We start from the raw sequence: 13,207 nt of genomic DNA, 5'->3' as shown, positions 1-13,207 counted from the left end.
AAATATTTTTCTAATAATATGTTGTAAAGTAGGGATTTCAATGCTACAGGCTGCACTTTTTCATGTTATAGCTTTCAATTAATATAAAGTGACACGAAGCAAATTGAAGTTCAGAAGTTTATACTCGTATTCATAACAAAGCATTGACACATCTGAAGGGTAATGCAAATGCGAACTAGGTGTAGTTTAGATTGGTTAATTAGTGCAAATCTGTTTGTTGAGAGAGAGTTCATTGGGTTTGCTTGTCTTGGGGTGATGGTGTATTATTAGACACACAGTTGTACAGAATGCAATTTGTGGAGGAGATGGCAATTCAATTAAACAATACAAATCTATGTGGTATTGAGTCCTAGATCTGGGTCACTTCACTCCAGGTTTTGGTTGCAACTGTAGTCTGCCAGCCTGTTGAGAAAGCAATGCAAAAATGTTTTATTACAAACAAGTGGAGTCTTTGTGTAGCACAGGGACATGTTTGGTTTTCAGAGGTGAAATGCAAATGTTAAAGAAATATGTGGTGAGGTTTGGAAAATAAAAACAAATGGGAGCTCTGGTCAAGGTCATTCTTCTATATCACCTGTACATAGCTGACATATTGCATTTACCTTTGGTGTGGTAATCTGTTTGTTTGTGTGGTTATGTTTTAATTTTTTATTTATTCCTTGTCAGGGTTAAAATTCTATACTAATGTGAGAAAAATACAGAGCATTATCTGTTAAAGATATGCTTTTTGAATTGGAATCCTTAACCCTAATTATTAATGTACCAAAATTGGTTCTTCAGTTCTGATATGTTGAAATAGTTTTTAATCCTGGTACATCTTTGTTATTTGCAGACTGTTGGTGTGAAGTTTTGGTTCAGGGCTTTTGAACTGTATTGTTTTCTTTTATGCAGTAAAATATGTGTAGATTAGCTATGGCAAGCCAGCACAGAGGTCCTGTGTTCATTTGCCTCAAGGGTTGCTTTCTATGCTCTATGTTGTTACCCCACATGAGAACTGAGGGCAGACAGCGATAAGAACAGCTTTCCTCACACCCCTGCAGGGGAGAAAATCAGTCTGCACCCCCCTCATGCACTCAGTACTCTGGTTATGTGCAGAACAGTCGGTCTTCCTTTACTTCTGACGAAGAATATATTTGAAACATAGGGGGAAGCTGAGATGTGTCCAATGACTGCAGGGATGCCAGTTACACTTTATAATAAGTGCACATAGTTCAAGTTTAACTGAAACACATGTTTTTCTATGGACTTTGTATTGAATACACATGCAATAATGTATTCATGTTATGTCCCTTATTCCACAGTTGTTCCTGAGCAACTGTTAAAAAATGGAAATACATATTCCAGCATCAATGAGAAATGAATGCTGAAGTACCAAGCCCAGGTGTCCGTCTTTCAGGTAGATCTCAGTTGGTCCTTGGGAAAGGGTGTGGAAAGAGTGAGCGACCGTGTTGTTGATGGCTGCATTGTTTCAGCAATTGTGGGAATGTTGTGTCCATTGCTGGCAAATTTCTGGTCGGTATTAGAGTGGAGAAAATATTAATTATACCATTAAACATGGGCAGGCATCCCAGATTGGGATTAAGAGGGTAAGTGTGTATTTATTTCACAAAAATCCCTTTTTGGCAGAGAAGAATTATAACACAGGGCAACATTAGCTTTACAAGATGATTAGGCTGCTGTGGTATCCAGATGTTAAAGAGCAGGAACAATGTTGGGAAACTGTTTTTAGCATGGAAAGGGGACAGGAGACAAGGACAGTTAGATAAATATATAATCCCAATAATAAGTACAACTTTCAAATGTGTGCCGTGTACACCATTGAACCCCCCATACATAAATAAGTAAATAAATAATCAACTATAATGGAGTGAGACTGGACACTTGGCCTGTGATTTTGTTTAGTGCCGTTATTATTCATGTTGATGCAGAATGGCCATAACTTGTGAGCTGTAGTGGGTGTGTGCTTACAAAGCTTCTCATCCCCTGAGCTCAGTTCCAGCACTGGCCAGCATGACCTTTAACATGATCTTGTTTTATCTTAAAGATTCTCTGAAGGCTGAAAGCACCGTGTTGGCGGCAAGGCCTGAGGTGACAACCAGATGTGTTGAGCCACTGTGCTTCAAAGCATCACATGACTCTCCTTATCAGGTTTCCAAAAGGACTTGCACTAAAACTTTGACTGTCTACACAGGAACGTGAACAAGGGAGATGGCTTTGTGTTTTCAAAGTGAGTAGGATACATACTTCTAGGAAACACTGGCATTTTTTTAAAATTAATTATTATTTTTTTAAACTTCACCCATATTTGAAAAACCCTTGATCTTTACAGACTGTTGTGAACAAAACAGTTAATGGTGTCGAAATACTGTTTCAATTTGTCTGAGTGTAATAAGCCCAAAGGAGAAAAAAAAATGTTTTAAGTGATCTAGAAAATGATACAGACTTGACTTTAATTGGGTTTATGCAGGGCTTGGTTAGGACAATCCTGTACTGAATCCCATTTGTGTTTATAATCCAAACAAAGTACAGCCCTTGAATCAGGGTTCTGCAATACTGTGTTTTGTCTGGTGTCCTGTCCTATCGTCTCATCTTTTCTCCTTGTGTTTTCCTAACCTACTTTCTAGTTTTCTTAGACTGATTGGCAGTAATCCCTGAGTGCGTTAAGTGTAGTCTGGCTAGTAGTGTGCAACGTGTCAATAACAGTTGAGTGACTGTTGAAAAAGTAAACACAGTTGCACATTCAAAACAAGACAGTGACTTCTGTTATCACATCATTTCCACAGCTAAGGAGTCTTTGGCACCCAAACACAAAGGAAAAGAACAGATAAATATTTTCTAGGTGTGGGTTGGTGAAAGGTGGTGAATCAGACAGCATGAGATTGTTTTTTCTTCTTCACAGTTAACCATGCAAGTCTTTTATAGACATTCTTTTAATGCTTACCATTCTTCTTCTTTTTAAAAAGGCAGTACTCTCCCAGAAAACACTGTGATCTTCTGCAGACAAATGCTCACATTCAAAGTTAAATGGACTTATACCAGAGGCTCCAGGGTTTAAATTGGGGTTAGGCCAGGGCTAGGTTTAGTTTCCCAGGACACCCAAGTCTGCATTAGGCTTCGAGTTGTGTTTCTACTTGATATCTAAGATATATGGAGTTTCAGATTGGGTGTAGCATCACATTTTTGTGTCGGATAGGCTTGTGGTTCTTTCTAGTGTAATAGTGCTGAACACTTATTTTTGTGTCTGTATGACAATTAAAATCAGTATATCAGTCTCAGAGTAAGGATTGCAAAATGTTATTGTTAAAGTCTTCATTTAAAATATAAAACACTTTCTTTCTTTCTTGATATATTGCTGTGAACTGCCAAACATGAAAAGAAACAACCGTAATAATTTGTAAACCATTTGGTTTAAAAATAATACAAATAAACAGATATATTTGTATGCAAGTCTAAATTATGTTTCTTTGGAAAGATTAATTATATACACCTTGTTTTTTCCATTATGAACTTACGAAGTTTACGAACATTTAATTTCTGGCCAACACAGTAGAGGAACTCTTTTTCTAGAGAGGGATAACGGGGTTCCTGTTGACAGCTGTTTACCTACCAGTGTACCCTTATAATGTCTGACCTATAATAACCAGAGAGTAACTTTTAATAACAACAATTTTGAAATTGTAATCCCAACAAATTAATATGGCAAATTTGTACACGGGTATCAATCAGCTGAGGCTGATTGGATCTTTGATGGTTCAGCAGTTTTCTGCAGTGATTACAGCAAATTGCTTGGAATTGATGCATAACTGTTTCTCTTTTTCTTCCTCTAAAATTAAGCCCCAAAAATGGATAATCTTTTGAATTAATTTATTTAAACTACTTTAATTATCAAACTTTCTGGGTATACATTTATTGTGCATTACTTTGAATTGATGCCATATTCTTCTGGTATGGGATTTATTTCTAGCCTTAAAAATACTATTAATTGGAAGCACATTGTATTCAGTAGCATGGCTGGTCTTTTGATTTATGAGAAGTTTGAGAAAAACTTTTTCTGTTGCCCCCTGGAGTCTAAACAACAGGGTCTGAGTGAAAGGTCTGTCCTTGACTCCAGCATTTACCTTTTCCAGGAGTTTATATGTGCTTCTGGCAGTCTTTGACATTACTGAGCCAAGGCTTGCTTCAACCTGAGCAAGGTACATAACACGTCAACAAAGTCAACTGATCAAACACCCACTGTTCTCCACCACAGGTTTTCTTATTAAAGCATTGATCTCGTGTGGACCCTTGAGTGCTACAACACCCCAGCCTTCTACATCTGTGTCACCTTGTATTTTTAATCCTACCCTCTCTGGACCTGTTCTGTATTTGTCTAGCAGCTCAAAATGTACCTGTGTTCTTCTCTGGTGACAGCATAAAACATAAGAGTGTATGGAGATATGTTAAATTAAATTAAAATGTTAAAACAAACAGAAAATAAGTAAGCAAAACAAAAACAAAACCCTACCCTTGTATTTCATTCTGAAAGTCCAAACATCTATTTACCGGACAGCACTCCGGGTGAAACAGCAGCATACTGTTTCCCAGCTAACCATGTTTAACTCAGAGCGTAACACTGGACTCCAGTCTCTGGAGTGTGGATTTCATATGGGGCTGTTTCTGAGCCTTCACAAAGAACCCAGTGTGTGGACGGGTTTGTCCTCTCAGGCCCTGCCCCTGCCTGCCAGCCCAGTTTGTACAGCTGCTGTTTGAAAGTAAATGTGTGTGTTGAGCCGACCTGTGCCAGTGGAGCTCTCTTGGTATTAAACATGAGCCTTTCCAGATGTGCACCCCAACTTTGCACACTCTGCAGATGTTGATCCCCCAGGTAGAAAGGGATGTGAGGAAAGCTTTTTTTTTTTTTTCTTGCCCTTTGTTCATCTGTATATAATTTTAGAAAGACTCTGGGCAACTCCAACCAATGCTATTGTGGTTTAAAATAGTACTCACTGTAATAGCAGTGCAGGGAGGTTTTGTCTTCACTTGAGCATATATGTAACTTCCATACAGAATAATAGTAAATAGTAAACTGATTGTGTTTGTCTTGCTAGTTTATATTTGTGTAATATTCCTATATCCAAGGTAGAGAGTGTTTTGTTTTGGATAGGCATTGCATTTTGTTATACTTTTTAATGTGAGGTTTCTAAGGTTCATCCACCTATATTAATCACAGTGAGTCACACAGACCAGATTGCAGATCACTATAAAGAACAGAACATCTCCTCTGTACCTCAGGTCTATAGCTAGGGAACAACCCCTAGCAAGCTATAAACACTGTCTGGATGTCACATGAACTGTCTCCCTTCGCCTTGACATTGGTTTCCAATATGTTGACTTTGAAGTGAAAGGTGCCTGGACTTGTACATGTCTGTTCTCAATGCCCATATACCCTGCGTTGACCTTGCACAATAGCACAATAGCATATAACTACTAATATGTAGCCTTATATGTGTCAACTCCATTTCCAAAACTTTCAGGAATTAATCTCTTCCATATCACCCATACCCTACACCAAGCCTAAGTCTCAAATGTAACTGCAGGATTAGGACTCAGTTTCAGTGTAGACTGTACTCCACTCCAGTTGTGATTAGGGTTCATAATGTCCACGGATAAAGGTAGGAATTGTTTTAGTTACGTTTAGGTTGTTTCGGTCTGAGTAATATTTTAAACAATAAAGCTAAATTGTTGCCAAGAATTACATGTTCAGATCAGATTAGTAGGATTCATAGGCCCTTAGAAAAGAGTTTTAGATTGCTACTGTATCAGACCTGATGGTATCACCTCCCAGAACATATCATCCTACCATCCTACCAGAGAAGACATATTTCACTTGATTTCAATAATTCCATTTTCAGTATTGCACCATTAGACAGTGTCTGCTTTGCTTAAAAATATTTAAAAAAATGTTTCCTGTCTTGATGAAATCATGTTAATGTAAATTTGGCAAACATACAAAAAAACAAACCTGTGATCATTTTTTGAGCTGTCATCCATCATTAAACTGAAAGGTAAGCATGTGGTTATTGTTAGTTCTATGCCTTAGATACAGACTGCAATAAAAAATAAAAATGAGAAGCACTGTTCTAGGGTTTGAAGTTGAATTGACCTTCAGACAAAGAAATCTCTCTGGAGAGGCAGTGAGATGTTATCTTCTGACCTCCTTCAGCTTGGTGACAAGATTGACAATTGGTAGCAGTGTTGTTGCCTCATTTATCTAAGAATGCATGATTTACACATGTACACAGCGAATGATCAAACCAGATGTAGAAAATAAATCATGACTCCTTATTTTTCTGTAAGTAACCCTCATATTTAATTTCCTTCTCCATTGGTGTTTTGGTGTATAGTTAAAGTGTATTCTAAGCTTTGCAGCTGCAAAAAAGTGTGTTCCCTGCCCACAATCATCAAATTACAATCAACACGCCATGACAGTTTATATATTAGTACTGCAGTACCCTTTGGTAATGTTTTGCTACAAAAGGGTGCATAAGTGACTTATATCATAACCTACAGATATGGGCAACAATACACCAGTGCAGGGAAAAAGCACATTATACGAGTTTGACAGTCAGTACTTAGGATAGCCAAACCGGATTGACTAACCCCACCCCCCAAAAAAGCTGCCGTGTTATTTATGATCAGTATAGCAATGTTCTCACGCCAAACCCAGATACTCTCTCCATGGTTCCTGACTGTGCTGCACCCCATCCGTTTACCAGTGCTATTCAGTCGGTTGCGTTGGAATGATTCACATTGAAACCAGACAGGAAGGCCTGAAATCAGCCATGGATGTGATTCATTTTTGTGTCCGTGGTCATGCCAGCAGGTAATCATTCACATCCTGTGTACATTTCAGATCTCCACGCAAACATTCCACTGCTGCAATTTTGAGGTCTGCGTTGCATGCTTGAAAAACCCTACCCATGCTGAACTCCCGAGACTATAATAACAGCTGTGGAGGACTACACAGGTGTGTGTGAAGGCCTGGCTCTGGCAAACCCTTCAGATGGGCTGCAGATACCAGGCAGTGGATACTTTTTTTTAAGGCTACTATAGTTCATCAGAGTAACCAAATTAGTGAATATTCAAACAAACCAATACACAATGCTGCCCCTCTCTTATTATTTGTTCCTAGGTCAGCTTTAAGGTAATTCAAAATTAATTCTCAGTGGATTATGCAAATGTTTTGTTCTTAAATCCTGTACTGTGTATATAGCAGTTGTGAAAGCAGGTACACGGGAGGTGATGCAAGAAATAATGAATTAGGTCGCCTATATCACTGGGCACTATATTACAGCTGTACTTTGTCAGAAAACCTGTTTTGTTACTAGCTTCCAATACTGTATTTTGTAGTAAGAAGAACCAAATTTAAAATTGTATTGCTCTTTTATCCTGTCACTGCAATTATCAATATTTGTATGTATTTGTATAGCACCCGTCGAAGGGTAGCCACAGAGCGCTTTACAGACTAGTAAACACACAACAATTGTACAGCAAAATAAAATACATAAATAATACAATTAAGTAAACAAAATAGACCTTTAAACAGTTTACATCATCTAAAATAATGTAAATGAACATTTTAAATAAACCATTTAGGCACGGAGGAGAAAAAAACAAAAAAACTCCTATGGATGGCATGTAGGAGAAACTAAATCTCTGGAGGCTCAACTGCATTGAAAGAGTCTTTTTGGTTGCCTGTATTGCCCCCCGTTTTGAATCCACACTTAGAGTGACATAAACACACATTACTTATGCAACCTTTGCGGATCGTTAAGGCTCCTCAGTCTCAAGAGTCTGTTCTTAAGATTCGGTCTCGACAGGCTGTGCGTTTCATGTCCAAAGAACACTTACTTCCTTTTCCCCTGAGCTCTCCTTGGACATGATAAGGAAAGTTGGAATTGGGATTTGTTTTTCCACAGCAACTAAACGTCCCACCTTGGCTTTCATTTACTGAGGTACAGGTCTCTGTGTGTTTGTGTGTGTGTGAGTTCAGTGAAAACGATCTCTTTGAAAACCCACTCAAAGCCAATGCTCATTCACACTTGTCTCCAGATGCTGTCTGTTGGCACAGTGAGAGCTTTGGCTAGCTGTAGATGATATATTGCGTTCAGTTTAATCAATTTTTCACAATGCCACTTCCCTTCCTCGGCTCGGCTGATAAAGTGAAATTACTGTAGTGCCCACATTCTGTCAGCCACCATTGCTTTTAAGTATCACCTGTCTTTATAGATTGCATTGTATTTATAGGGCTGAATGCCATCTTTGACTGTTGGCCAAAGTGAAGTGCTTGTTTACTGCCATTCAGCTGTAATTTTAATGAAATGATTCACCCTCTGCTGCTTTCTGGTGTTCTCTTACATTATGGCTCTCAGCATCTGTGTGGTGTCCACATCGTCACTCAAGGTAGAATCTGAAATTGATAAAAAATAGCAATAAATCATTTATTTTTAATTGTCGTCTTGGATTGTATTATTTTATTTTATAAAAAAAAAAGCTTTTAAGATTATTCAGTGTGTTTGTAAGTCTTATAAAAGCCAGTGGGATTTGTAGCACACTTGAAAGCCGACACCTTCTCTGAATTGACACACAAATCCAAAAGATGTAGGCCTATAGTTTTGACTTTGATTTTTATAATACAAGAATGTGCTCTTTAAATTAAACGGCAGAAACTTGGAACCCCTCTCTCTCCTGGCCCGTCTGCTGTAACTGTGTGTCAGAGGAGGCAAATTGTGCTTTCTATATAGCAGCAATGCGAAACATTAAAATAGAATAAACAGAATCCAGAGCAATTTGAGATCATATTTTTTAATGGTTTTTAATATGTCTGTGTACGTGTAGCATGTTTTATGCAGGAGATCGGAGGAAAAGGCGAATCATCCAACCATAACATAATGGGACACCTGTTGCATTGGATGGTTTTATGACCAGGACCTTTACTAAAGGGAAATGAGAGAAGATAAGGCCTGTTTGCTGGAGCACAGACGCTTCTCTCTTCCTCTGACCCCTGGGGAAGAGGGACTATAAACTGGCATGCAATGGAAACCAGTTTCCTGTGGAGGGACGATAATAAACAAAGGCGCTGTGGATCATTTGCGCTGCTTGTTTGTTCAGAGTATTTGCACAGGTTTTTGCATTTCAGCAGCTCTCGTAACTCTGCGCGGTGAAGATCAATGGTTGCTGCCTGGTCAGCAACAAAACAACCCAAGATAGGACTCCACGTCTATACTTTTTGTTTGTTGTTTGTTTTTAAGGAGCTGACCCTAACATTAGTCCTAGGTTTATTTAGAGCTATTTGGGAAAGAAAGAAAGATACAAACATATGAGGATACACTTTTACCATACATAATTGCACAAGCCTTTCTTTGCTGGCAGTGGTTTGTGGACATCACGTGCTAAGCCAGTGTTCATTTAGGTGGTATTTTGCACAACAGGCCCATATATCTACAAATATGTTGCTGCACCTTTTCACACAACTGGCAGTGAAACGCTGCTTCATGGAAAACAGCTTTGAAAGCATTTCATGGCCAGCTCGGAGTCCTGACCTTGGTCTCCCAGGGCAACTTCTCGGATGGACCGAAACAGCAAATGAGGAAAAGACCCAAGTGTCGAATGTCCTCTACAGCATCAGAAAACACACCTGCAGAAGAGTGGCACAGTGTCATTAGGGACTGGTGGGGGTTTGCTACGATATAACAAAGTGTAGCATCTACACATGAGGTGAAGACCATTGATTGCTCTAAAAGCGTAATTAAAAGTGATGCAATAGTCCTTTTAAGACTGCTGTAACAGAATCTATTGTTAAGAAGCTAAGAAGAGGATGATGAAGATGATTATCATAACCTTGTTGTAGACATGGAAAATGTGCAGAGGCACCACTAAGACTGACGGGGAGGTTTAGCCGGCAGGCAGTAAATTCCTTCACCTCTGTACCCGGTCGAGCTGAGAAAGAAAAGATTAATGTGAAGGAATTAAACAAGACCATAAGAAACAAAAGAGAAAAAAGACAATTAAGATTTTATCCCTTTGCTGTTTGAAGAGCGTGGGAGTTCAGGGGGAGGGGGGTTGTTTCTTATTATCTTTTCAGAAGTATGGCTGTATTTCCAAACTGCTTTTGTCCTTGCCTTTGCCTATGGGCAGAGCAAGAGGAGTTTAGACCACCCGGGCTTGCTTTTCACTGTGGTTTTTCTTGAAACGTAGTTTTTTTTTTTTTTTTTCTCCTCTATGTGGTTTTGCGTTGTTGTGAGAAAGCAGCTGATGGGACTTTTATCCCCGAGTTGCTGGGGCGTTCCTGAGGTGAAGGTCAGGTGAACAACATTCCTGACTGGACTGACCTGGGGTTGGAGCATCCTCCTTGTTTGTCTTGGAATGCAGTGGAACAACTGCCAAATCTCACAGAAGAAAAAACATTGCAATTGCTTTGTATTTGGTAGTGTTCTTAATTGTACTAGCATACAAAGATTTGATAATGCTGCATACTGTTTATGGGACATGGGCTAAAATTGTGATTTTTCAGAGGCTATTTCACACTATTTACTCTCCTGCTGGCCCTTTAAACATAGGCAGTTGGAAACTTGCATAACACTTGCATCACTAAATTCACTGCCTCATGATAATTTATACAGTGTAAGAAATGGGTTAATTTCCTACTTCTCAATCTATTTGTATGTTTTGGTCTAGCTCGTAGGGAATTAAAGCAACCAACCAACCAACCAGAAAGCTCTGTAAAGTGTTGTTTCTTTTGTATGTGATGTTACTTCCATGTGTGTGCATAATACCCTTCCAAAAGGTGACAAGTTGAAAAGGTCAGTGTGTAGTCAGAGAGCAGTCATACGTGTGCTTAGTAAATATACCACATGATTGGTCAGATGATTACTGTGGAATTAGAATATACTCTGTAATTGCTTTCAGGCATCCTGTCACTAATATTCAGGATCATTGCTCTGTGTCATGTTTGATCATACTCATGTTAAACACAAGTTTATGTGGTCAGGACTGCAAGTTTATTATTTGGTTGTGCATAAGGTAAAGGTTAATCTGCCTAATGGTTTACATTTTAACTGTAGTCATTTCGTCTTTTTCCAGAGAGTCTGAGTCTCCAATCTGTTACTTATTAAAAACTGGTGAAGCTCTACACAAATAGTGTCACACATCCAAAGCAAACAGTGTTTTAAACCTAGATCTGTGAACTCTGCAAAGCATACTGTTTGCAATGTGGTAAAACTGAAGTCACTTTCTATCTCTATCATTTGTTTATTCAAGGCCCACAACCAAGATATTTAGATTTCAGATGTTCACCATGTTACTTCAGTCATGTACACCAGACTCACTGAAATGTGCATTGAGTGTGACTCAGGGATTTCAATTCACTAGTCATGTGCCCTAGATGCATTATATACTAATCTCAACAAATTTAATTCAATGTCTTTAGTTTTTTTGCTCTGTAAACATGTAAATCATGAACCTGAAGTGGATAGGCCAAAAACAGCCTAAAACTGAATTAAGTATTCCAAACATTTTTATGTTACAAAAAAAATCAGCTTGTGTGTGGAGGTGGGATAGCTGCATAGATCTGTGATTCTTTTCTGTTTCTAGGCTAAAATATACAATTGTGACCTGTAAAATCAGAACCACATTGCAATACTAATGCTGGTGTTACATATACAACTTGTCATATAGCTAAGAAGATCAACACACAACTCAGTCAGCAAATTTTCACAGGCACGAATTTAAAGCTTATTAGGCGGTAAGAATGCGGAGGTGCACTTAGTTTGAGATGAAAGTGTACTGTACTGTTATTGATACTCTGTGCCTGTCTCTTAGAATTTCCCAGAGTCCAAGTAGACAATACCTTTTAAAGCAGCTCTGAAGTTAAATATTAATAAAAAGCTGATACAATCAAGGAGCTGTTGGTTGTATTTCTGTCATATCTCCACCCTTGTGCAGCCCTGCAGGGTTTTTATGCTTTTTTCCAAGTATGCACATCCACATGGAATCAGGAATACATTGCTTTTGAGGTTCCCACCTGTTTAACTTCACATTTGTGTGTTTACCAGTCTGTCTTGTCTGCCTGTCTTTGCTGTCCGCAGAGACGTCTAGTAAAGAGCAAGCTGGAGGCTGGACTGGAAGACCTTGGGCCTTCAGTGGCATGTGTAACTGCAAGTGCCTGTGAAAGCTCTGCTAAGTAAGAACATGAAAGAAAAGCAAATTCTTCAAATTGTTTCCTTCACATTGCCAGAATGATGGACTGTAGGTCTTGCTGCTGAAAATGACTGCATGGTTCTGGATACATTTTCAGCATTCAGGGTGTTTGTTGCAGACTTTTTAATGTGACCATTTTCCCTTCTACTTTTTATGGCCCTATCTTCTAATACTGCAGTGCTAATGTTTTTAATTTTGTTTTGTTTTGGGGGGGGGCGGGGTGGTAGATTGTAATGAATCATTTTTATGACTGTCTTATGAGACCATTGACCATGGCAGGCTCCCTGGGTCCAATTAAGTAACTCTTTAGAGCAACTGTAATATATTCTAAGATTTTTGTCCCACTGTAAAAACTAGCTTTTTGGCTCCTCAGCTTGACCTTACATGACTTCTGAAACAGTCTTGTATATTTGTAATGGTGCCAGAGCTAAGTCCTGCAATGCTATACCTATCTAGGATGGGCTGGTGTTCCAGTGGTTAAAATTGCAGATCTATTTTTTCTTAGAATAGCTAAATATGAATTTGAATTTCAGGTGCAAATTGTGCAGTCACCCGTAGGCTTCTGAGGATATGCTAGCTTGGCTGTCTGTATCTCTCTCAGTTCACATTCATTGGGAGGGTTGCTTATTTATATTCCATCAGTATCTTTTAACTCCCTCCAGATGGCCTGGCCCAGGCAAGCAAAAGTTTGGTGCAGAAAATAAATGCCAAAACATTTGTAAAAATACCAGCTGGACAGTATAAAGTTCTTTGCATTCTGAGCCAAATTCACTCCCCTTTTTCACAAGTAAAAACTATTTGCTTAATGGCTCGAACGTCCAATTAAACAGCAACAGATGGCACTTGGACCTCTTGCACCTTAGATAAGTCTTCACGTATTTACAAGAATGTTTCGACACACTTCAAAATGTTTTCAAAAACTTAAATTCGGTCCTGTTAAAGGTTGAGTTAATATAGTTGGCATTTGTTA

This window comes from Amia ocellicauda, chromosome 17 (assembly GCF_036373705.1).
Source record: "Amia ocellicauda isolate fAmiCal2 chromosome 17, fAmiCal2.hap1, whole genome shotgun sequence".
Lineage (NCBI taxonomy): Eukaryota > Metazoa > Chordata > Actinopteri > Amiiformes > Amiidae > Amia > Amia ocellicauda.
Note: the sequence above shows the minus strand (reverse complement) of the source record.